This window comes from Elephas maximus, chromosome 16 (genome assembly GCF_024166365.1).
Source record: "Elephas maximus indicus isolate mEleMax1 chromosome 16, mEleMax1 primary haplotype, whole genome shotgun sequence".
NCBI lineage: Eukaryota > Metazoa > Chordata > Mammalia > Proboscidea > Elephantidae > Elephas > Elephas maximus.
In genome coordinates this window covers 7,276,343-7,300,590 of record NC_064834.1, presented here as the reverse complement: position 1 = coordinate 7,300,590, position 24,248 = coordinate 7,276,343, and the positions used below count along the sequence as shown (strand labels likewise).

The window sequence follows — 24,248 nt, the reverse complement described above, 5'->3', positions numbered from 1 at the left end:
GGATTCCATTACACCTTGTTGTTGTCAGCTGCTGTCCATTAGGCTCCAACTCTTGGTGACCTTATAAATAACAGAAAGAAATCTTGCCTGGTCCTGTGCCGCCTTCATGATGATCGGGTGTGTTTGAGTCCGCTGTCGTGGTTATTGTGTCAATCCGTCTCACCGAGGGTTTCTCTCATTTTTATTGGCCCTCTACTTCACCAAACATGATGTCCTTTTCTAGCGATCAGTCTCTACTGATGATGTATTCAAAGTAAGCAAGTCAAAGTCTTGTCATCCTCGCTTCCAAGGAACATTCTGGTTGTATTGTTTCTAAGACTGATTTGTTCATTCTTTTGGCTGTCTGTGGTATAGCCAATATTCTTCCCCAGCTCCACAGTTTGTATGCATCAATATTTCTTCTGTCTTCCTTTTGCATCATGTAGCTTCGCATGCGTATGAGGCATTTGAAAAGACCATGGCTTTGGTCGAACACACCTTAGTCAACAAAGAGACATCTTCGCTTTTTAAAATTTTGCATCTTATCATTACTCTTTATATAATTCTTTGAATTAAACTTAGTATAATTATTTTTAGGAGACCACGATGGGTGAAACCGTGGAAAATACTTGGTGCTTGACTCACGTGAGGTCCTTGCTGTTCCCAGCAATGCCACGTGTGTTAATAAAAGAAAGAAAGCAGCTGAGGGAGAAAGGTAGAGGACCAGATGTGCCTGTATCCCCTCGTCATCACTCTATCATAACTGGTAATCCCTAAAGTGGGATGGGGTGGGGGTGGGGGGAGTGGTATCCACAGGCACCTCGACAAGGCTGGTTTGGAGGACCCCTGTCTCCAACCCTCTCCAAGGGAGGGAATGCCCCGATACTCAACATCTCAACATCGGGATCTGCCCATGGTAGGTAGGGCCGCTAAAGCATCTTCCCCATACTCCACGCTCTGATTCCACGCTCAGCAACCATGCCAACCTGAGCGACTAGCCCCCTTCGCACGGTCTCATGGTCGGTCATGGAGTTAGTCCTAAAACCCCGGCAGCCGACGGCACGCGAGAAGACGGTCCACTGTAAGTTTCAGATTCATAGACTGCACAAGAAGCAGCACTACCGTTCCAAACACTGAGACCAAAAAGCGTGTTTTCTTAAGTCATCATAGCAAGACCACTGTGAACATCATAATGTCCTCAAGAACATCCTTACAGCCTGTGGCTTCACCAGGATTGGTGTCACCCAGTGCGGTAACTCATGGTGTCACCCTGCCCGTGGGCCTCCTCTGATACCAGACGATACAGAATCCTTAGTAATGTTACTTGTAAATCCTAATTCCCGTGTATCTCTGAACACAATGGCAATAGTAGTGACATTCACAACCAGTGGAAGCCTTTAAAATTTTTTTCTCCTTCTTTTCCTTTAATTACTACTTCATTCTCAAAAAAGTTACCAATACAGGTTCCCAGATACTCATTACCACAATGGTATAACAGAAACACCAGAAAGCGTGACAAGATCAGCGACTATAAAAACACTGGCAGCAATGAAAACAGCAGCGCGTAGTTGTAGCCCGTACGGTTGAAGCCATGTGATTTGAAGAGTCATTGTTAGTGGGTAATAATGACAACTCCGACCAAAGTGCATTCGAAGGTTCAAAAAGCAAATTAGCATACAGCTTTATCCTTGTAGGTGTATTGATACATGTAAGCTGGGTTTAAGCTGGGCTTATAAAAAAAAAAAAAATTTTTTTTTTATGAAGAATGTTTTTGTTGTTTAACTACAAGGATTTTTTATAAAAAATAATAAATTCCTGCTGAAACACTGTACAAAAATTTTATAGACAGTAATTTTGGTGTCACCTTCTCTGACAGTGTCACCCAGTGTGGTCCGCACCCCTGCACCCACCTAGAGACACCACTGCCTACAGCACATAAGGGATCAATTTTCAAAACTATATTTCTTACACTGTCCCTCAGTACAGCCTGAGGACAACCAACAAAGGATTGCAATGAAGTTTTCAAGAAGCCAGTGGGAGGCGGTCAAGTACACAACTCACTGCTGCTCTGGCTTAGTCAGTAATATATAGAAGAACACAAGTCTAGAGACTGAATAGACCACCTACTTGGCAAACACTCGCCCATAAAGAGCAGTTCTCTTAGCCAAGCTCTTGAAACACACAGTGTGGCTGTGAGGTTGAGATTCTACTTAGAGTGTTGGTACTTTCCATTGCAAATTAAAAGAGCAACTATATGGCTTAGAAATAAACTGAGCTGGGGCTTCTGTTAGATCCTCTTAGAAAACTCAGGTGCCAACAAGAACACATTCCTGAAGAAGAGGCCAACCTACATGCTCTCCAATGTATATCAAGAGGGTCCCTGCTGGCAGAGCCAAGATCCAAGTTGGGAGGAACTTTGACGGTTCTCTAAAAATGCAATGAACGGGTAATTGAGGCCCCAGAGTTCCACTCCATAAAATGCAAAGGCAAAAAAAGAAAAGAAAAAAAAAAAGCCCGGACAAATTGTGGACTAAGTGTGTAACAATATACCCTATTTAGTCATTAAAAAACAAATAAACAAACAGCTGCAGCTCATCTAAGGACAATACGCCCTCCTAGTAAAACTGGTTATGACCATTCCCGAAGCCAACTCTTCAGACATGGATTGGACTGGACAATCAATGGGTTGGAGAGGGATGCTGGTGAGGAGTGAGCTTCTTGGATCGGGTGGACACTTGAGACTATGTTGGCATCTCCTGCCTGGAGGGTAGATGAGAGGGTGGAGGGGGTTAGAAGCTGACAAAACGGACATGAAAAGGGAGAGTGGAGGGAGAGAGCGGGCTGTCTCATTAGGGGGAGAGTAATTGAGAGCGTGTAGCAAGGTGTATATGGGTTTTTGTGTGAGAGTCCAACTTGATTTGTAAACATTCACTTAAAGCACAATAAAAATTATTTTAAAAAACTGGTTATGAAATGTATACCCAAGGTAACTAAATAAGGTGGCTTAACTATTTATAACTACTTTCTATAAATCTCTCTAAAGCTGAGAGATGTCTATCAAAATGATTATTTTAGATCCAGGATTGGTAGCTCATTTCTGGAGGTGTCTTAGTTATTTAGTACTGCTATAACAAAAATACCACAAATGGATGGCTTTAACAAAGAGAAATTTATTCCTTCACAGTCTAGTAGGCTATAAGTCCAAATTCAGGGCATCAGCTCCAGGGGAAGGCTTTTTGTCTCTGTTGGCTCTAGAGGAAGGTCCTTGTCATCAGTCTTCCCCTGGACTAGGAGCTTCTCAGCACAGGGACCCCGGGTCCAAAGGACGTGCTCTTCTCCTGGCACTACTTTCTTGATGGTATGAGGTCCCCATCTCTCTCTGCTTCCTTCTCTCATTTATACCTCAAAAGAGATTGGCTTAAAACACAATCTAATCTTATAGATTGAATTCCACCTCATTAACATAACTGCCACTAATCCCATCTCATTAACGTCATGGAGATAGGATTTACAACACAGGAAAATCACATCAGATGACAAAATTGTGGATAATCACCTAACACTGGGAATCACGGCCTACTCAAATTGATGCACATATTTTTGGGGGGACACAGTTCAATCCGTGACAATTGGCTTAACATGATTTTGTTTTAACAGCAGTATACTCTTGTATTATAGTCTTCTTGGCCACTGTGATGAGCTGGCTGTTGTACTAAATCTGACTCTGTCTGCTTTCAGTCACTCAGAAAGTCCTTGGTGCTTCTGATTCTCTGCACATTCCGTCATCTTTTTGAGAACATTAATTTTTTACTTCCTGTCATTTCTACAGCTTGGAGCTGGGAAGGAAGGCTGCAATATACACTCAGTCCACTACCTTGAAAAGGGAGGGCAGGGATAGTTTCTAGAAAAGATGAAAATTAAGCAGAATTAAACAAAATTAAGCATAATATTCAGTCATCATTGTAATATAAACTGGTTAAACTCACAAATTAAAAGCAAACACTCTCAGATGAATGTTTTGATTTTCTACATGTTTGGAAACTAGATGTGGTTTCCAAGAGACACAGTTAAACAATACAGAAATGAGTGAGAGAGTACTAGACCAACACTATCTTAGGGAATAATATTAGTAGCATACGTAATAATTTTTAAGGAGTAATAAGCAACATCATGGTAAACAGGGAAAAGACTGAAGTTGTCAAGGATTTCATTTTACTTGAATCCACAATCAACACTTATGGAAGTAGCAGTCAAGAAGTCAGATAACTCATTGCATTGGGTAAATCTGCTGCAAAAAACCTCTTCAAAGTGTTAAAAAGCAAAGATGTCACTTTCAAGACTAAGATGCGCCTGGCCCAAGCTGTGTTTTCAGTTGCCTCATATGCGTGTGAAATCTGGACAAGGAATAAAAAACCAAAAAACCAAACCCAGTGCCTTTGAGTCAATTCCGACTCATAGCTACCCTATAGGACAGAGTAGAACTGCCCCATAGAGTTTCCAAAGAGCACCTGGCAGATTCGAACTGCTGATCCTTTGGTTAGCAGCCGTGGCACTTAACCACTATGCCACCAGGGTTTCCCAGATGATCAATAAAGAAGGCCAAAGAAAAATTGACACCTTCGAATTATGGCATAGGCCAAGAATATTGAATATACCATGGACTCCCAAAAGAATGAACAAATCTGTCTTGGAAGAAGTACAGCCAGAACATTCCTTAGAAGAGAAGATGATAAGACTTTGTGTCCATACTTTGGACATGTTATCAGCAGGGATAGGTCCCCAGAGAAGGATATCATGGTTGGTAAAGTAAAGGGTCATCGAAAAAGAGGAAGAGGCTCATTAAGCTGGATTGACACAGTGGCTGCAACAATGGGCTCAAGCAAAACAACGATCATGAGGATGACACAGGACTGGGCAGTGTTAAGTTCTGTTGTACGTAGGGTCGTTAAGAGTTGGAAACAACTTGATGGCACCTAACGACAATAATAAAGTAATAAAAGAGAGGAAGAGGATCATTTCATACCTAACGACAATAATAAAGTAATAAAAGAGAAGAAGAGGATCATCTCATACTTATCAAGGGGTCAAGTCACAAAAAGGTAAAACAATTATGAACTTGTAAGCACCTAACAATTTGAGCACAAAATTATAAGGCAAAATCAGACAGGATTACAAGGAAATATTTGTAAATCCACAATAAAAGTAGAAAATGTTAAACCACTTTCTCAGAAATCAATAGATTGAACAGAAAAAAAAGTACACTTCTAAATAATTCATGAATTAAATATGAAATCCTAATGGAAAAAAAAAGTGTAACTGAAAACTAACAAAGGCATGGCGTATTAAACTTGCGCTATGAATCAGTACTTGCCAGTTGCCACCAAGTCAGCTCCTGCTCATGGCCACCTCATGTGTGTCGAGTAGGGCTGTGCTCCTAGGGTTTTCTATGGCTGATTTTTTGGAATTAGAGTGCCAGGTCTTTCTTCTGAAGTTCCTCTGGGTGGAATCAAACTTCCAACTTTTTGATTAGTAGCCGCCCATAGACTTCTCAACCAGGACTTAGAGGGAGATTTATAGTCTTATATGCATGTATAAAACAACAAAAAAAGACTTTGAAAATAAATGAGCAACTCCGGAAATCAGAAAAAGAACACCTGAGTGAATCCAAAGAAAGTAGAAGGAATAGAACTATAAAAATTAAAATCAGAAATGCAAGCAATAGTTAATTTTTAACAGGATTAACATGGTAAAATTAAAGGCAGGTTCGTTGTAAAGCCTGATAAAAGAGATGAACCTCAGGGGGGACTGATCGGTGGGCTTCCCCAGCCTGTCTTCTCATCTGCTCCCTCTAGCTCCTTCCATCCTCCTTGCAAGCATCTATTACAATGTGATGTTTACAATTTGTTTTCCTAAGATTATGAGCTGTGTTAAAAGCAAGGAATTTTTCTTTTGCCTCTCTACGGGGGTACCAGCTGGTGAGACTCCACCGCTGGCTGTTGAATGAATCAATGCAAGAAAGATGCGTGTTATTGTTGGTCACCCTGAGTCAATTCCGATTCAATTGCTCCATAGGGTTTTCAAGGTTGTGGCTTTTCAGAAGCAGATCACCAGTTCTGTCTTCCAAGGCACCCCTGGTGGGTTCCAGCCGCCAACCTTTTGCTAGTACTGTATTTAATACGGTACTCCTCCGAGCTCTGCAGCGCTCGACCTACTTTACAGGGCACTTACTTTTCCTTACCTCCTTTGATGTTTGCATCAGCCTCGAGAAACAATGAAGCAGGAATTATTTTATGAAATTTTATAGATTATTTTGAAGATTTTATAGGTGAGATAACCGAGGTTCCTGGGACCAGGGTTTGCAAGTGTCAGAATCATAACTAGAACACGGGCAATGTCAGAATCATAACTAGAACACGGGCACTTGAAACCCAGCTGTAGCATCTCCCCTCCCCCCTTTTCTCTGCCCTTCCCCGACAAGGGGAGCATTTCCTAGGGAGGACTGAGCTGCTACCCGGCCCGTCGGCCTTGAGGACCAGGACCTCGCTTAGCCGCGGTGCCAACATCTCCCCAAGCCCCCAGCACAGTGCGGACTCCGAGTCGGGGCTCACCGTGTGTTTGTTGAAAATAAATGATTGAAAAGCCGAGCACAGTAGTAGTTATTCACCATTCTGGCTTTGAAGAGTTCAGTTATGAGGCAGCAAAGTGTGTGCTACATACGGAAGGAATCCCACCCTAAATGATTTGTTTATTCTTTTTTTTTTTTTTTTTTTTAACATATTTTAAGACGCAATTGCTCTGCTCAGTCAAGGAGAAAAGTCAGCCATTCAAAGAGGCTCGCCTTTGCGGCCGAGGAAAGGGTTTCCTGGTAGAGGGACTGGGTCGGTGCCAGGTGACCTTCCGTGACGAGCGTCCCAGCCCAGGGTGGGAGCCGGGTAACTACAGCTGTCCCGGAGCGCCCAGGGTCCCGCCCGCTCCCGCGCCACCGCGAGCACCCCCACCCAGTGACCCAGGGTCATAACCACACCAGGCCTCTGACGCTCCGCACCTCTTCTGCTCCAAGGCGCGCACGTTTTCTCTCAAGTGCGCTCCAGTCTCCCGCCCGAGTTTCAGGCCCACCCGGCCACTTACCTCCAAAACACGCTGCCCAGCCCTGAAGGAGCCGCGCCCAGGTGTGTGGAGAGAGGGCGAGAGGTAGGCCGGGACAGCAAAGCCCGCTGTGGGGAGCGGCTCCCGCCCGCACCCACACCCGCACCCTGACTGGGGCAGAGGGAGCCCAGAATCTCCCCGCCGGCCTTCGCCAGGGACCTGCCTACCACCTGTGTTCTCCCGGCTCTTATTGTTGGTTCGGCAAATAGGAGCTGCAGCCTGTTTTGTAACAGCCACAAATAGGAAACCACAGCACCTAAACGTCCATCGGTAAGGAGCTAGGGAGTCACGAATGATCACTCTCAAGAGAGTGCGTACTGTGCCATCCTTAGAACCGGGGGGTTCCAGACGCGCCTGCATGGAAAGTCCCGCTACGATGTAGTGAGTAAAAAAGCAAGTTTAAGGGGGGGAAAAAAAAAAGTACAACACCTTTTGTAAATAATACGTCTACATGAATACATGCACACATTAATGGAGTGTGTATGTCTGGAGAGACATCTGCAAGGAGACACCCAACAGTGAGGTTGGGAGTGAGTGTTAAATGAATAGAGAATCTCAGTTTTCATTTTTGTTCCTTTGCATACTTGTGGTGTGTGACCTTTAAAAAAAAAACTTTGTTTTTTTTTTAGAAGCCTTTTAGATTTACATAAAAATTCTGAAGACAGTACAGAGAGTTCCCATAAAGCCCGGTTTTTTCTAATACCAACATCTGAAGTTAGCGGTGCATTTGTTAGGAACCTTGATTCATTGTTGTTAACTAAAGTCCAGGCTTTATTCAGATTTCCTTAGTTTTTACCTCATGTCCTGTTTACATTCCAGGATCTCACCAAGGACATCGCCTTACATTTCATGTCTCCTTAGGCTCTTCTTTTTTTTTTTTTTAGGCTCTTCTAGGTTGTGACAGTTTCTCAAACTTTCCTTGTTCTTAATGACCTTGGAAGTTTTGAGTGCTGCTCATTTATTTTGTAGACTATCCCTCAATTGGGATTTGTCTGTTTTTCCCGTGATTATCTGGGGGTTATGCGTTTTGGCGAGGAAGGCTACAGAGGTAAATACCACAGAGCCATTCTGATCGCATCGTATCAAGGATTAAAAAAAAAAGACCCATTGCCGTGGTGTTGATTCTGAATGGTAGCGGCCCTACAAGGCGGAGTAGAACTGCCCCATAGTGTTTACGGAAGCTGACTGCCACATCTTTCTGTCCAGGAGCGGCTGGTGGGCTGAATTCCCTGCGGCCGAGCGCTTTGATCAGCGCGCCATCAGGGCTCCTATATCGAGGATTGTCGTGTTGCTTGGCGCGGTGAAGTCAGTTCCCATTCACAGCAACGCTGTGTACAACAGAGTGCAACACTGCCGGGTCCTGCGCCATCCTTACAGTCGTTGCTATGTTTGAGCCCATTGTTGCAGTCACTGTGTCAGTCCATCTCACTGAGGGTCTTCCCTTTTTGGCTGACCCACTTTACCAAGCATGACGTCCTTTTCTAGGGGCCGATCCCTCCTGATAACAAGTCCAAAGTGGGTAAGTCTCGCCATCCGCCTCCAAGGAGCATTCTGGCTGTACTTCTTCCAAAACAGATTTGTTCGTTCTTCTGGCAGTCCACGGTATATTCAAAATTCTTGGCCAACGCCATAATTCAAAGGCATCAATTCTTCAGTCTTTCTTACTCGCAGTCCAGCTTTGGCACGCCTACGGGGCGATTGAAAATACCCTTAGCCCTCACAGCGGTATCTTCGTTTTTTATCAAGGATACATACCATCAGTATGCCTTAACACTGTTCATGTAAACCAGCATCACCGGGCTGAGGTAGTACGTCAGCTTTCTCCACTGTAAAGTCGCTCTTTTTCCCCACCCGGCTTCCGTATAGTTGTGTGCCCTTTTTAAGGTAAAAACTTTTCTGTACGGTTCAAGGCAGTGATTGACAACGTCCACTGCCTCCAGCAGGGGGCGCGCGGCGCAGGGCGCGACCGACGGGGCCCGGGGGAGGCTCGAGGCCGAGCTCCAGGCGCCCGCGCGTCCCCGCCCCGCCCGCCTGCCTACAGCCGGAAGGCTCGGGCTCGGTCCTCCAGGCTCCGGGGGCTGGCTCGGGCTGTGGGCGGTGTCAGGCCTCGCCCCTCCCGGCCCGCCGCGCCCGGGCCGGTTTTCCGCGGAGCGGGCTCCGCCTTTCGCCCGCCCTGACGGCTGCCGCCGCCCCGACCGCCCAGAGCGCCCCGGGAGCCCCCGAGCGCCCAGAGCGCCCCGAGAGCCCCGAGCGCCCAGAGCGCCCCGAGAGCCCCGAGCGCCCAGAGCGCCCCGAGAGCCCCGAGCGCCCAGAGCGCCCCGAGACCCCCGAGCGCCCAGAGCGCCCCGGGAGCGGGACTACAGGCCAGCCGCAGGCAGACCCGAGACGCTGCTCCGGGGACACCCGCGGATAGAGCCGCTCCGAACGCGTCCCTGTTCACCCCTTGCGGCCCCAGTCCTGCGGCCCGTGGCCAGGTGAGTGAGGGTCTCGGGCCGGACCGGGGCCGGGGGGCGGCAGTCGGCCCGGCTTCGGCCCGTGAGGCCCGGGGTTACCCGGCAGGACCCTGCGGCTTCCTGGTTGCAGGGCGGGGTGGTGGGGGGACAGTCGGGGCTGGTCCCGGGCGGACCGCACCGGCCTGACTGCCTCTGCCCTGTTAGTGGCTGGACTAGGGGTGCTCTCCTTGTGGGGCCGGGGTGCACAGGCCAGGCTCGCCTTAGCCAGGGCCACGTGACTCTGCTGCGTGCCCGGGGTCGGGGCTCAGTCCTGGCCTAGGTCGGGTTGGGGACTTGAACTGCGGCCAACCTGGGGCTGGTGAAGCTGCGACCTGGAGGCGCTGGCCCGAGTGAAGGGCGGCTGGTGGCCGAGCCCTTCCGAGTGCTTGATAGAGTGTGAGCCCTTCCTGCAAGGCTTGTGCTGAGGAGACCAAATGGAAAAGGCTTTCTTCAAAAACTTTCTTTCACAACAGGGACGACGCACATTGCTGTTGGACTTTATTTGTAAGGAACTCTCCCAAGTGTTTGAGAGAATGTGGGATCCATCCCAGGTGCTGTGCTCACCTTTGTGTTTACTTTCCCTGCCTTACCCCTTTTTCCGCCTTGGTCCCCAGCATCAGGGAGGAATTCTGGGATTTATGTCTCCCCTTCAGAGCTGTTGTCCAGTTCAGCCCCAGCTCCCGAAGGCTTAAAAGGGTAAAGACCAGGCTGTTGGCTTAAAGGAAATATGGGAAGTTTGCCAGATACAGAATTTAGAGGGGAGAAGTCAAGTGGCCACGGCTGGCCCATGCCAGGCTGCCCAGGGTGTTTCTGTTCCCACCTCTCTAATCAGTGACCTTCCTGTGGAGTGGAGATTGGGTGTTTCAGGATGGACCTTGGTATCTGCGTATGCACCCACACTGCTCCCTCCCCCAGACCTTCCCTTACTGCTCCCTGCTGCCCTGGGCTGGGCCTGGGGTGGTGGTGTGAGCAGGCATTGCGCATTCAATAGGGACAAAAGCCTGGCTGGGACCAGACAGCAGGGCCTGTTATCTGGCTCACCCCCTAGCTGGCTGTCATTGTGTTTCTTCACTGCTTCCATGCTTCAGTCAGTTTTTGGGATTCCAGGATTCACAGGGCCCTGCCCTAAAGGCACTCCTAGTGCTGAAAGGGTTCTGTGAGCAGAGGAGCCAGTGAGGTGCCAGGGGAGTGTGTTGGCCTGGCATTGGCTGCGTACCTTCCTAATCACACTTCTTACTATTCTCTGTGCCTTGGTTTCTTCATCTCTAAAATGGTGATGGTGATAGTATGTCACAAGGTGATTGTGAGCGTTAAACGAGTTAATCTGTTTAACCATACGCTCAGGCGCTGACCAATCAGAACAGACGGTAACCAGTACACTATCTTTGTGCGTCCCAGGTGGACATCACCCAGATTAGACAGAGTGCTTACAGCAGGGTCTGGCTCATGTGTATCAACGATAATGATAATAGTAAAAATGATAGTAGCTATTATCCCCTTCATGCAGCTGAAGGTCCAACCAAGTTGAACTGCTCCTCTCATCCTCCCCTCTGTCTTAGCGCATGCTGTTCCACCCTCCTAGAATGCCTTTCCCTCGTTTCTGTACATCCATGTCCTCAACATCCTCCCGGAGGCAGCATGGTGCTAGATCACCAGCAGGAAGGGACTGGATATGGCCTTGAGCTCACGCAGCCCTGCTCCTCCACTCCTTCGCACGGCCCAGTTCTGCGTTTCCGTGTATTTGTGTGCCCTCATGTCTTGTCTCTGCCCTGCCCTCTGTCTCTGGGGAGTGGGGGCCATGCCTTACTCATCTCTTGGTCTCTCAGAGCACTCAGGATGGGCCTTGCCTAATGTAGGTGTTCAGGAAATGTTAATTGAATGAAAGAGGCCAGGGGAGGAAGGCTTCATACAGCTGGTTGTTGAATACCTGACCTGGAGGGCTGGATGAAGAGAGGAAGAAAAGTGGGGAGGCCCTGGGCCAGAGTGGGCAGGCTGGTAGGTGGGAGTAGGAGCTGGCTCAGAGGCCAGGCAGGCGTCCAGTTTGACTTGTTTGTTTGGCCAGGCATCTTAGTTATCTAGTGCTGCTGTAACAGAAATACCGCAGATGGGTGGCGTTAACAAACTGAAATTTATGTTCTCAGTTTAGGAGGCTAGAAGTCTGAATTCAGAGCACTGGCTCTAGGGGAAGGCCTTCTCTCTCTCTCTGCCCTGAAGGAAGGTGCCTGTTTCTTCAGCTCCTGCTGCCTGGCTCCTTGGACATCTCCATCTGTCTTACCCCATCTCTCCTCTGCTCCTTTGTTTGGTCTCTTTTATATATCAAAAGACAGTGACTCAGAATATACCCTACACTAGCCCCTGCCTCATTAACATAACAAAGACAACCGATTTCCAAATGGGCTTATAACCACAGGCATTAAAAAAAAAAAAAAAAAACACTGCCATTGAGGGTTTCCAAGGCTGTAAACCTCTACCGAGGCAGACTGCCACATCTTTCTCCCGCAGAGCTGCTGGTGATGTCGAACAGCCGACCTTTCAGTTAGAATCCGTCACTTTAACCTCTGTGCCACACAGGTTAGGATTTACAACATATATTTTGGGGGGACACAATTCAGTTTTAACACCAGGACAAGGATGGTAGAAAGAGCCTATTTTGGATTTTGAGATCTAGAAGGCCAAGATCGATTAGTGATGCCTGTTATGGGCAATTGTGGGGGAGGGGTAGTTTGGGATGTCTGGAGTGAGAGGCAACCCAGAATAGAACAGGCGGTTCTTCTCGAGGCCTCACTGTAGAATAGAGAAAAGGAACCTTGTGTGGGCAGGAGGTGAATGTGGAAACGTAATCTTGGAGAGATGCAAGCTGGGTACTGGGTGTTCAGAGGGCCCAGGATCTTTCTGAAGCTCCCTCTTCTTCCTCCTTTGCTCGCCCCCTCTTCCTCTCTTCTTAGCTGCCATCTTTTCCCTGCTTAAACCTGAAGCCGGCCCTGGCACTTGGTCCCATGGGAGCACTCTGGCAAGAGTTTGCATGGGTGTGTTTCACAGACCCAGCCAAGCAAGCAAACTCTCCAGTTTCTCTGGATTTTTCTCTACAACACCCCCCAGAATACCAGGAATTGGGGTTATTCCCGGATAGGAAAGCTCTTAGGGGAAATAAAGAAACAGATGTTTCTCTGGTGGGGATTTGCATTTTTAAAAGGAATTCTCAAAATTCAGTGGAGCTTTCTAATAACCAAGGAAGCCAGGCCTATGGACCCTGACCCCTATAACCCATGAAATAAAGATGGTTTATTACCTGGGAGGACCCTGACAGTACAGCCTGAACAGTGATTCACTCAAACCACAGCGGCCTCGCCCACACTAATGTGAGAAAGTAGTGCCCTGTGGAGGAATTTGTCTGGACACAGAATCCTATCCGTTCTGGGTAACCTGGGACAAACCATTTAGCCACACAGGACCCCAGTGTTCTGGATAATATCTCAGATTTGGAGAATCAGAGGATCGCAGAGGGGTTTGAGATCAGTTAGGGTGTGGTGGTGTCCAGACATGGACCAGTGACTTGAAATTTGTCTCTGAAAATGGAGGGCTCTGAGAGACTAAAGAAAACAGTGGGCAACTCCAGGATGGCAGTAAAGTCCTAGTCCTAGACCAGAGCAGATCTGAAAGGCTGGCTTAGGGGAGAATGAGATGTGAGAAATCAAAGTGAGAACAGAGAGGAGATACTTAGAGAGAGGTTGCTAACGGGGGATGGAGGGAGCACATGGCCCATTAAGCCTGGAGAACAGCATCTCAGGAAAGAGCGATAACAGGTGTGACTTGCTGTGCCACCGAAAAGGACCTAGCTGTTTTTAGGAAGGAAGTGATGGGAGTGTTTCATTAGTGAGTACCCACTGTTTGCCTAGCCCTGTGATGTGTACACAAAAGAAGGGTAAGCCATCTACTCTAGGCTTGTCCCCCTAGATGCCACTGAGACACAGGCCACTGGATAAGAACCAGGTTTGGAGGATGAGGAAGGTCATGAATTTGGTTTTGGAGATACTGTGTTTGAGGTGCCTCTGAGATATCAAGTGGGCAGGTGGGTCTGGAGCACAGGAGAGGCCTGGGATAGGGAGACTTTTTTTTTTTTTCCTCTACATTTTATTTAGTTTGTTTTTGAGAATAGAACAACAAAACATACACCATGGTTCAAAAGTGCCTACATGTACAATTTAGTGACATTGATTACATTCTTTGAGTTGTGCAAGCGTTCTCACCATCCATTGTCTGAGTTGTTCCTTCCTCATTAACATGAACTCACTGTCCCCTAAGGTTTCTATCCAGTCTTTTGAGTTGCTGTTGTCAATTTGATCCTATGTATAGTTCTTGAAAGAGCATAATGCTCAAAGCAGACCTTTTTTTACTAGTTAAGCTAAACTATTTTTCAGTTTTAAGATGACTTCAGGGGATATTTTTGGTTTAAGGTTTAAAGATTATGTCAGGGCAATAGCTTCAAGGGTTTATCCACCGTCCATGGCTCCAGAAAGTCTAGAGTCCATGAGAATTTGAAATCCTGTTCTGCGTTTTTCCCCTTTTGATCAGGATTCTTCTATGGAGTCTTTGATCAAAATGTTCAGTAACAGTAGCTGGGCACCATCTAATTCTTCTGGTCTCATGGCAGAGTTCATGGAGGCATTTAGCCACATATTCGAAATTTCTCTCCTATTCCTGACTCTTCTTCTTTCTCTGTTGCTCCAGGTGAATAGAGACCAATTGTTGAGCCTTGGATGGCTGCTTGCAAGCTTTTAAGACCCCAGGTACCACGCAACAAAGTAGGAGGTAGAACAGAAGCACTAAACACATTATTAAGCCAATTAACTGGGATGTCCCGTGAAATTATGAACCTAAACCTCTAAACCAAGGTACCAAATCCCATGAGGCGTTTGGTTGTATATAAGCAGCTTCAGCAGCTACACTTTTTTTTTTGATCGTTGTAAATTTGTCTATCACACAGCTTTTGCCAATTCAACTTTTTTTAGGTGTACAACGTATTGACAGCAATTACAATAATTGGCTGCACAAAAAAAAAAAAAAAAATTTTTTTTTTTTTACCCTACCCTTAATCAATGCAATTTTTCCATTACTGTTAACTTCCCTTTCCCCTCCCTTCTACCCCTGGTAACCACTAATAAACTTTGGTCTCTATACATTTGCCTTTTCTTGTATTTTTGTATAAGTGAGGTCATACAATGTTTGTCCTTTTGCGATTGGCTTATTTCACTCAACATAAAGTCTTCAAGCTCCATCCATACTGTAGCATATATCAAGACTTCATTTCTTTTACTGGCTGAGTAGTATTTCATTGTATGTATGTACCACATTTTGTTTATTCTTTCATCAATTGATGGGCATTTAGGTTGTTGCAATCTTTTGGCTATCGTGGATAGTGCTGCAATGAGTGCTGGTAAATTTGTCTCTGTTTGAGTCTCTGTTTTCAAGACTTTTGGGTCTATACCTAGGAGTGGAATTGTTGGGTCATGCGACAGTTCTATTTTTACTGTTTTAAGGAACCATCACACTGTTTCCACAACAGCGGTACCATTTTGTGTTCCGACAAGCAATGGATAAGGGCTCCCATTTCCCCATGTCCTTGCCAACGTTTATTTTCTTTTTTTTTTTTTAAGTCTTAGCCATCCTAAGGAGTGAAATGGTATCTCATTGTGGTTTTGATTTGCCTCTCTCTGATGGGTAATGATGCTGAGTATCTTTTCATGTTTTGGTGGCCATTTGAATGTCCTCTTTGGTGAAATGGCTGTTCAAGTCCTTTGCCCATTTTATGATTGGGTCATTTATATTTTTGTTAAGTTTTACACATATTTTGATTATTAGATTTTTGTCAGATGTGTGGTTTCTGAAGATATTCTTCTAGCATGTAGGTTGTCTTTTCAGTTTCAGTTAACATCTTTTGATGAGCAAAACTTTAAATTTTTACGCGATCGCATTTATTTATTTTGTCTTTTGCTGTTTGTGCTTTTGTTATTATATTAGATAAGCTACTTTTAAAAGCTAGGCCTGACAGCATTGCCCCTGCTCTTTCTCTTAAGAATTTTACGGTTTTAGTTTGCACATTTAGGTAATTAATCAATTTTGAATTTGTTTCTGTATATGGTATGAGGCATGGATCCTGTTTCATTTTCCTGCATGTGGAAATCCAATTTTCCCGGCACCATTTACTGAAAAGACTCTTCTTTCCCCATCGAATGGATTTAGCACCCTTGTCAAAAATCCGTTGACCATAGATGTGTGCGTACATTTCTGAGCTTTCAGTCCTCTTCCATTGGTCGTGCGTCTATTGTTCTACCAGTACAAGGCTGTTTTGATTACTATAGCTGTATAGTATGGTTGAAAATCAGGAAGTGTAAGTCCTCCCACTTTGTTCTTCTCTTTCAACATTGTTTTAGATATTCGGGGCCTCTTGCCATTCCATATAAAGTTGAGAATTGTTTTTTTTATTTCTGTAAAGAAGGCTGTTAGAATTTTGATTGGGATTGCATTGAATCTATAGATCGCTTTGGGCAGTATTGACATCTTAACAATATTAAGTCTTCCGGTCCATGAATGTGGAACATCTTTCCATTTATTTAAGTCTTCTTTAATCTCTTTCAGCAGTGTTTTACAGTTCTTGTTGTGTAAGTCCTTCACCTTCCTGATAGATTTATTCCTAGGTATTTTATTCTCTTAGATGCTGTTGTAAATGGAACTGTTACCCTAAAATCCCTTTCAGATTTCTCATTGCTGGTGTGTAGAAACCCAGCGGATTATTGTTTGTTGACCTAGTACCCTACAACTTTGCCAAATTCCTCTGTTAGCTCTAGAAGTTTTCTTGTGGACTCTGGGATTTTCTATGTATAGGATATCATCTGCAAATAGAGATAATTTTATTACTTGTTTTTCTAATCTGGATACCTTTTATTTATTTTTCTTGTCCTATTACTCTGGCCAGAACTTCTAATACAATATTGAATAGAAGTGGTGCGAGCGGGCACCCTTGACTTGTTCCTGATTTCATGGGGAAGGCTCTCAGTCTTTCTCCAGTAAGTCTAGTGTTTGCTGTTGGCTTTTCGTAAATGTCCTGAATCATACTGAGGAATTTCCCTTCTCTTCCAATTTTCTTTAGGGTTTTCATCAAGAGAAGATGTTGGATTTTAGCAAATGTTTTTTCTGCATGTATAGAGATGATCATTTGGTTCTCTTGTTCTGTTGGAGTGGGGTATTATGTTGATTGATTTTCTGATGTCGAACCATCCCTGAATTCCTGGAAGAAATCCCACTTGGTTATGGTGTATGAGTGAGTCTTTTAATATACTTTTGGATTCTGTTCTCTATTATTTGTTTTGAGGATATTTGTATCTACGTTCATAAGAGATACTGGCCTATAGTTTTGTTTTCTTGTGTCTTTGTCTGTTTTTGGTATCAAGGTTATATTTGCTTCATAGAATGAATTTGGGAGTATTCCTTCCTTCTCTGTCTTCTGGAAGAGTTTAAACAGTATGGGTGTCATTTCATCTATAAATATTTGGTAGAATTCCTCAGTGAAGCCATCTGGTCCAGGACTTCTTTTTGTTGGGAGGTTTTGAGCACTGATTTGATCTCTTCACTTGTTACGGGTCTGTGGAGATTTTCTATTTCCTCTTGAGTCAGTTTGGGTAGGCTGTGTCCTTCTAAGAATTTGTCCATCTCATTTAGGTTATCCAATTTGTTGCCATACAGTTGTTCATAATATTTTGTCATGATTTTCTTTATTTCTGTTGGGTCAGTTGTAGTGTCCCCTCTCTCATTTTTTATTTTGGTTATTTGCATCTTTTTAGAGAGACATTCCTGTCTAGGTTGTATTTGAAGTCAAGGACATATTAATATTGAGGAACTCACCTCAAATAGCCAAGTAAAGGAAGATGAGCCTGCCAAGGAGTGAAAAAAAAAAAAAAGCAGCCAAGAGGTGGGAGGAAAACCAGGATAGGGTGTGTCATAGAAGGCAGGGAAGTGCTTCAGTAGGAAGGGGGGTCAGTGGTGGCCACTGCCGCTGGGTGATAAGTGACATGGAAGAGATGCAGCAGATCTGGCCCTCTCAGCTGGGGTTATTTTGGTGGAGTGGTGGGAATAGAAGCCAGATTGGAATAGCTGGAGGTGACAGTCTGGGGATACCGGCCGTATACCTGGCTTTGACAATGTTGATTTTGAAGGAGAGGAGAAAGATTGAGTGGTAACTGGGGAAGGATGATGTTGCGGGAGTGTTTGCTTCCGGTTACCTCATCCTAGCCTCCCGCTCCTATTCCACCCGAGAAGGTAGCAGTGTCTGTGACCTAAAGCTGGGGGTCTTTCCTCTCTACCAGTTGCTGTCGTGTCGATTCTGACTCATGGTGACCCCATGTGTGTCAGAGTAGAACTTACTCCATAGGGTTTTCAAAACCAGAAGAACCAAACCCATTGCCATTAGCCGATGCCAGTTCATAGTGACCCTATAGGACAGAATAGAACTGCCGCATAGAGTTTCCAAGGAGCGCCTGGTAGACTCAAACTGCTGACCTTTTGGGCAGCACATGTACCTCTTAACCACTACACCACCAGGGTTTTCAGTGGCTGATTTATAGGAATTAGATTGCCAGGCCTTTCTTCCAAGGCACCTCTGGGTGGATTCGAACTGCCAACCTTTCTGTTAGCAGCTGAGCACATCTCTACCACCCAGGGACTCCCATGCAGACATAGGCATGCATAAAGATTTGCTTGCTTCAAAGAAGCTTCCTGAATAAACTGAATGCTTCGAAGGCCAGCGTAGCAGGGGCAGGGATTTGGGGACCACGGTTTCAGGGGCCATCTAAGTCAATTGGCATAATAAAATCTATTAAGAAAACATTCTGCATCCCACTTCAGAGAGTGGCATCTGGGGTCTTAAACGCTAGCAAGTGGCCATCTAAGATGAATCAATTGGTTACAACCCACCTGGACCCAAGGAGAATGAACACCAAGAACACAAGGTAATTACGAGCCCAAGAGACAGAAAGGGCCACATAAACCAGAGACTACATCATCCTGAGACCAGAAGAACTAGATGGTGCCCAGCTACAACTGATGACTGCCCTGACAGGGAACACAACAGAGAACCCCTGAGGGAGCAGGAGAGCAGTGGGATGCAGACCCCAAATTCGCATAAAAAGGCCAGACTTAATGGTCTGACTGAGACTAGAAGGACCCCAGTGGTCATGGCCCCCAGACCTTCTGTTGTCCCAGGACAGGAACCATTCCCAAAGCCAACTCTTCAGACATGGATTGGACTGGACAGTGGGATGGAGAGGGATGCTGGTGAGGATTGAGCTTCTTGGATCAGGTGGACTTTTGAGACTATGTTGGCATCTTCTGCCTGGAGGGAGATGAGAAGGTGGAGGGGGTTAGAAGCTGGTGAAATGGACACGAAAAGAGAGAGTGGAGGGAGAGAGTGGGCTGTCTCATTAGGGAGAGAGCAACTGGGTGTATGTAGCAAGGTGTAAATAAGCTTTTGTGTGAGAGACTGACTTGATTTGTAAACTTTCACTTAAAGCACAAGAAAAATTAAAAAAAAAAAAAGATTTGCTTGCTTCACACAAATGGGTTCCTGCTGTACACTTTACTTTGTAGCTTCTGTTTTTGAATTAATTTATCAGTTACACCTGTGGAGTGCTCTGAAATACCAGCATGCCATAGTTTATTCAGCCTTTCCTTAGTGATGGGCATTGAGATTTTTTACTGTCTTTAGTGACTTCATATAGTGTTAGAATAAACCATCCAGTAAGGATCCTGATTAGAATGTCATTGTGTGTTGCTGTTAGGTGCTATTGAGCCCGTTCCGACTCATAGTGACCCTACGTACAACAGAACGAAACACTGCCCGGCCCTGCACCATCCTCACAGTCACTGCTGTGTTTGAGCCAGTTGTTATAGCCACTATTTTCAGTCCATCTCACTGAGGCCCTACCTCTTTGTTGCTGACTCTGTGCCTTACCAAGCATAATCTCCTTTTTTGGGGATTGGTCCCTCCTGATAACATGTTCAAAGTATGTGAGATGAAGTCTTGTCATCTTTGCTTCCAAGGAGCATTCTGGCTGTACTCCTTCTGAGACAGACTTGTTTGTTCTTGCAGTCCATGGTATATTCACTATTTTTTGCCAACATCGTAATTTAAAGGCATCAATTCTTCTTTGATCTTCCTTATTCATTGTCTAGCTTTCCCATGCATAGGAGGCAATTGAAAATACCATAGCTTGGGTCAGGCGCACCTTAGTATTCAAGGTGACATCTTTGCTTTTTAACACTTTAAAGAGGTCTTTTGAAGTAGATTTGCCTAATGCAATACATCGTTTGATTTCTTGACTGGTGCTTCCATGAGCGTTGATTGTGGACCCAAGTAAAATAAAATCCTTGATAGCTTCAGTCTTTTCTCCATTTACTACCATGATTTTGCTAATGGTCCAGTTGTCAGGATTTTTGTTTTCTGTATGTTGAGGTATAATCCATACTGAAAGCTGTGGTCTTTGATCTTCATCAGTAGGTGCTTCAAGTCCTCTTCACTTTCAGCAAGCAAGGTTGTATCATCTGCGTATCACCGGTTGTTATTGAGTTTTCCTCCAATCCTGATACCACATTCTTCTTCATGTAGTCCAGATTCTTGAATTATTTGCTCAGCATACAGATTGAGTAAGTATGGTAAAAGGACAGAACCCAGAACTACATCTTTCCTGATTTTAAACCACAGAGAATCCCTTTGTTCTGTTCAAATGACTGCATCTTAGTCTATATACTGGCTCCTCATGAGCACAGTTAGGTGTTCTGGAATTCCTGTTCTTCACAGTGTTATCCATAATTTGTTATGATCCATACAGTTGAATACCTTTGTATAGTAAATAAGACACAGATAAACATTTTTCTGGTATTCTCTGCTTTCAGCCAGGACCCATCTGACATCAGCAATGATATCCCTCATTCCATGTCTTCTTCTGAATCCAGCTTGAACTTCTCGCAGGTCCCTCTTGATGCACTGCTGCAACCATTTTTGAATTAACTTTAGCAAAATCTTACTTGATGACATTGTTCTATAATTTCCGCATTCAATTGGATTACCTTTCTTTGAAATGGACACAAATATGAATCTCTTCCAGTCGGTTGGCCAGGTAGCTGTCTTCCAAATTCCTTGGCATAGACAAGTGAGCACGTCCAGTGCTGTGCCTGTTTGGTGAAACATCTCAATCGGTATTCCATGAATTCCTGGAGCCTTGTTTTTCACCAGTGCCGTCAGTACAGCTTGAACTTCTTCCTTCAGTACCATTGGTTCTTGATCACATGCTACCTCCTGCAATGGTTTAATGTCGACCAAATCTTTTTGGTACCGTGACTCTATTTCTTTCATCTTCTTTTGATGTTTCCTGCATTGTTTAGTATTTTGCCCGTAGACTACTTCAATATTGCAACATGAATTTTTTCTTCAGTTCTTTCAGCTTGAGAAATGGCTGAGCATGTTCTTCCCTTTTGGTTTTCTAACTCCAGGTCTTTGCACATTTCACTATAATACCTTACTTTGTCTTCTCGAGCCACCCTTTGGAATCTTCTGTTCAGCTCTTTTACTTCATCATTTCTTCCATTTGTTTTAGCTACTTGATGTTCAAGGGCAAGTTTCAGAGTCTCTTCTGATATCCATTTTGGTCTTTTTAATTACTTTTTGCTTCTTCATGCATGATGTCCACGATGTCATCCCACGTCTCATCTGGTCTTCAGTCATTAATATTCAGTGTGTCAAATCTGTTCTTAAGATGGTCTCTAAATTTAGGTGGGGTATACTTAAGGTCATATTTTGGCTCTTGCAGACTTGTTTTAATTTTCTTCAGCTTCAGCTTTTTTTTCATCTTATACTTGCATATGAGCAATTGGTGGTCTCTTCCACAGTCAGCTGTGACCTTGTTCTGACTGATGGTATTGAGCTTTTCCATCATCTCTTTTCCGTAGATGTAATCTGTTTGATCCCAGTGTTTTCCATCTGGTGAGGTTCATTTGTATAGTTGCAGTTTATGTTGTTGGAAAAAGATATTTACAATGAATAAGTTGTTGGTCTTGCAAAAGTCTATTATGTGATCTCTGAGTCATTCTATCACCAAGGCCATCCATATTTTCCAACTACCCATCCTTCTTTGTTTCCAGCTTTCCCATTCCAATCACCAATAATTATCAATGCACTCTGATTGCATGTATGATCAATTTCAGACTGCAGAAGCTGGTAAAAATCTTCAATTTTTTCATCTTTGGCCTTAGTGGTTGGTGTGTAAATTTGAATAATAGTCGTATTAACTGTTCTTTCTTGTAGGCGTATGGACATTATCCTATCACTGACAGCATTGTACTTCAGAAGAAATCTTGAATTTTTTTTTTTTTTTTTTTGATGATGAATGCAATGCCATTCCTCTCCAATTTGTCATTCCTGGCGTAGTAGACCATACGATTGTCTGGTTCAAAATGGCCGATACTTGTCCATTTCAGCTCACTAACGCTTAAGATAACAATGTTTATGTGTTCTATTTCATTTTTGATGACTTCCAGTTTTCCTTGATTCATACTTTGTTCATTCCATGTTCCAATTACTAATAGATGTTTGCAGCTATTCCTTCTCATTTTGACTCATGCCACATCAGCAAGTGAAGGTCCCAAAAGCTTGATGCCATCCAGGTCATTAAGGTTGACTCCACTTGGAGGAGGCAGCTCTTCCCCAGTTGTATTTTGAATGCCTTCCAACCTGAGGGGTTTGTCTTCTGGCACTACATCAGACAATGTTCCACTGCTATTCATAAGGTTTTCACTGGCCAATTTTTTTAGAAGTGGATCACCAGTTCCTGCTTTCTAGTCTGTCCTAGTCTGGAAACTTCGCTGAAACGTGTCCACCATGGGTGACCCTGCTGGTATTCGAAATACCAGTAGCATAGCTTACATCATTACAGTAACACGCCAGCCACCACAGTATGACAAACTGACAGATGCATGGTGGTGGAATGTCAATAAATGTATTTGTTTGGGAATAGTTGACATTTTTATGATAAATTTTCCAAATCAGGGATAAATTACAGATCTTGTAATACAGCTTTTATTCTAACTGGGTACTGCTGGAGTTTTTTTTTTTTTTTAATTTTTTTGTGTATCCTTTACCGTTTTTTCTGTTTGATGGTTCATTAATTTCAGCCTTTATTCATTTCCTTCCTTCTTTTGATTTATATTGTTGCTTTGCTTTTTTTTAAAACATTTTTTTCTGTTATACTTTAGATGAAGGTTTACAGAGCAAACTAGTTTCTCATTAAACAATATACATATTGTTTTGCGACATTGATTGCCAACCCCACGACCTGTCAAGAAAATATGGAATGCTTCACGAATGTGCATGTCATCCTTGCGCAGTGGCTGCGCTAATCGTCTCCGTATCGTCCCAACATTAGTGTACGTGCTGCTGAGGCCAGCACTTGTTGCTCTTCTTTTAATATCTACATAGGTTCATTTAATTTTAGTCTTTTAAATTAAACATAATACTCAACGTTTTCTTTTGAGTGCACGCTCGCTGGTTGGCTCTTGTGTGAAGTGCTCAACTTTCTGTTACTTTCCAGTCACTGTTAAATCTGGTTTGTTCTTTGATGCAGGGATTATTGAGACGATAAGGTCCCGAACTTCCCGGTAGATAATTTTTTTTTTTTATGATCATGTTTTTTTTATGATCGTATTTTATTGTGACTGCTAGTTTTATTAGATAATGATTAGCGAATGTGATGTGCAGAATCTCTGCTGATCAGCTGTGTTGGGATTTTCTTTGTGGCCAACTTATCGTCGTTAGTTGCCTGAGAGTCAGCGCTCTGACTCAGGGCAACCGCACACACAGTGGAATCAAGTGCTGCCCGCTCTGACGCTAGCCCCGTGATCGGTTGCAGATTGGACCTTTGTGACCCATAAGGTTTTCATTGGCTGATTTTCAGAAGTAGATTGCCAGGCCTTTCTTCCTAGCCCATCGTAGTCTGAAAGCTCTGCCGAAACCGTTCAGCATCACAGCAACACTCCAGCCTCCGCTGACAAACAGGTGGTGGCCGTGCATGAGGTGCGCTGGCCAGGAATTGAACTTGAGTTTCCCGTGTGGAAGGTGACAGTTCTACCACTGAACCACCGTGGCCTCACTGCGTGATCAATGTTAAAATGTTTCACGGACAGATGTGCTCTCTGAGGCGCAGACTCTAGATATGTCTGTTAGCGTGAGCTTGCCCTCTACAGCCTTGCTTATTGACTTGTCAGATTCTGAGAGGTACGTGAAACGCTCTTACTACGTATGTTTTTACCTCAGGCTCTGCTTGCGTGTGTGGGAGTACTAGCTCTATGGATGTGACTTGACTTTGGTGTGTGCAGCTTTATCAAGCTTATCTTTGTCGATCGCACCTTTTGTCATTTGTTGCTTATTTTATCCTTTTGGCCTTAAATCCCATATTATCTGTGTTTTAGGGGAATATATGGCGAAGGATTGGGGGAATAGAATATCCTCCTTTACAGCCTTAAACTTAATAAATAAGTGCATTTTATAAGACAGTACGCGAAAGGCTGAGAAATTTAGAGAGAGCCATC

General features: G+C 44.4%; 1 protein-coding gene and 1 non-coding gene across 3 annotated transcripts in view; one reads left to right on the top strand and one right to left on the bottom strand.

The window, feature by feature from the left end:
• Positions 1-7,314: 7,314 nt before the first annotated feature.
• The window catches only part of ANXA11 (annexin A11), a 59,520-nt gene continuing 42,586 nt past the window's right edge, over positions 7,315-24,248 (top strand). The window contains exon 1 of one of the 2 annotated variants that reach the window (XM_049856018.1): positions 7,315-7,395. The gene's annotated coding sequence lies outside the window, so the exon portion shown is untranslated. Of the gene's footprint in view, positions 7,396-9,508; positions 9,600-24,248 lie in introns of those variants that run through there. The other variant, XM_049856017.1, reaches the window with a different exon arrangement.
• Positions 23,004-23,110, bottom strand: LOC126060065 (U6 spliceosomal RNA). Its single transcript, XR_007513530.1, has one exon. It is a non-coding gene; the product is annotated as a U6 spliceosomal RNA (small nuclear RNA).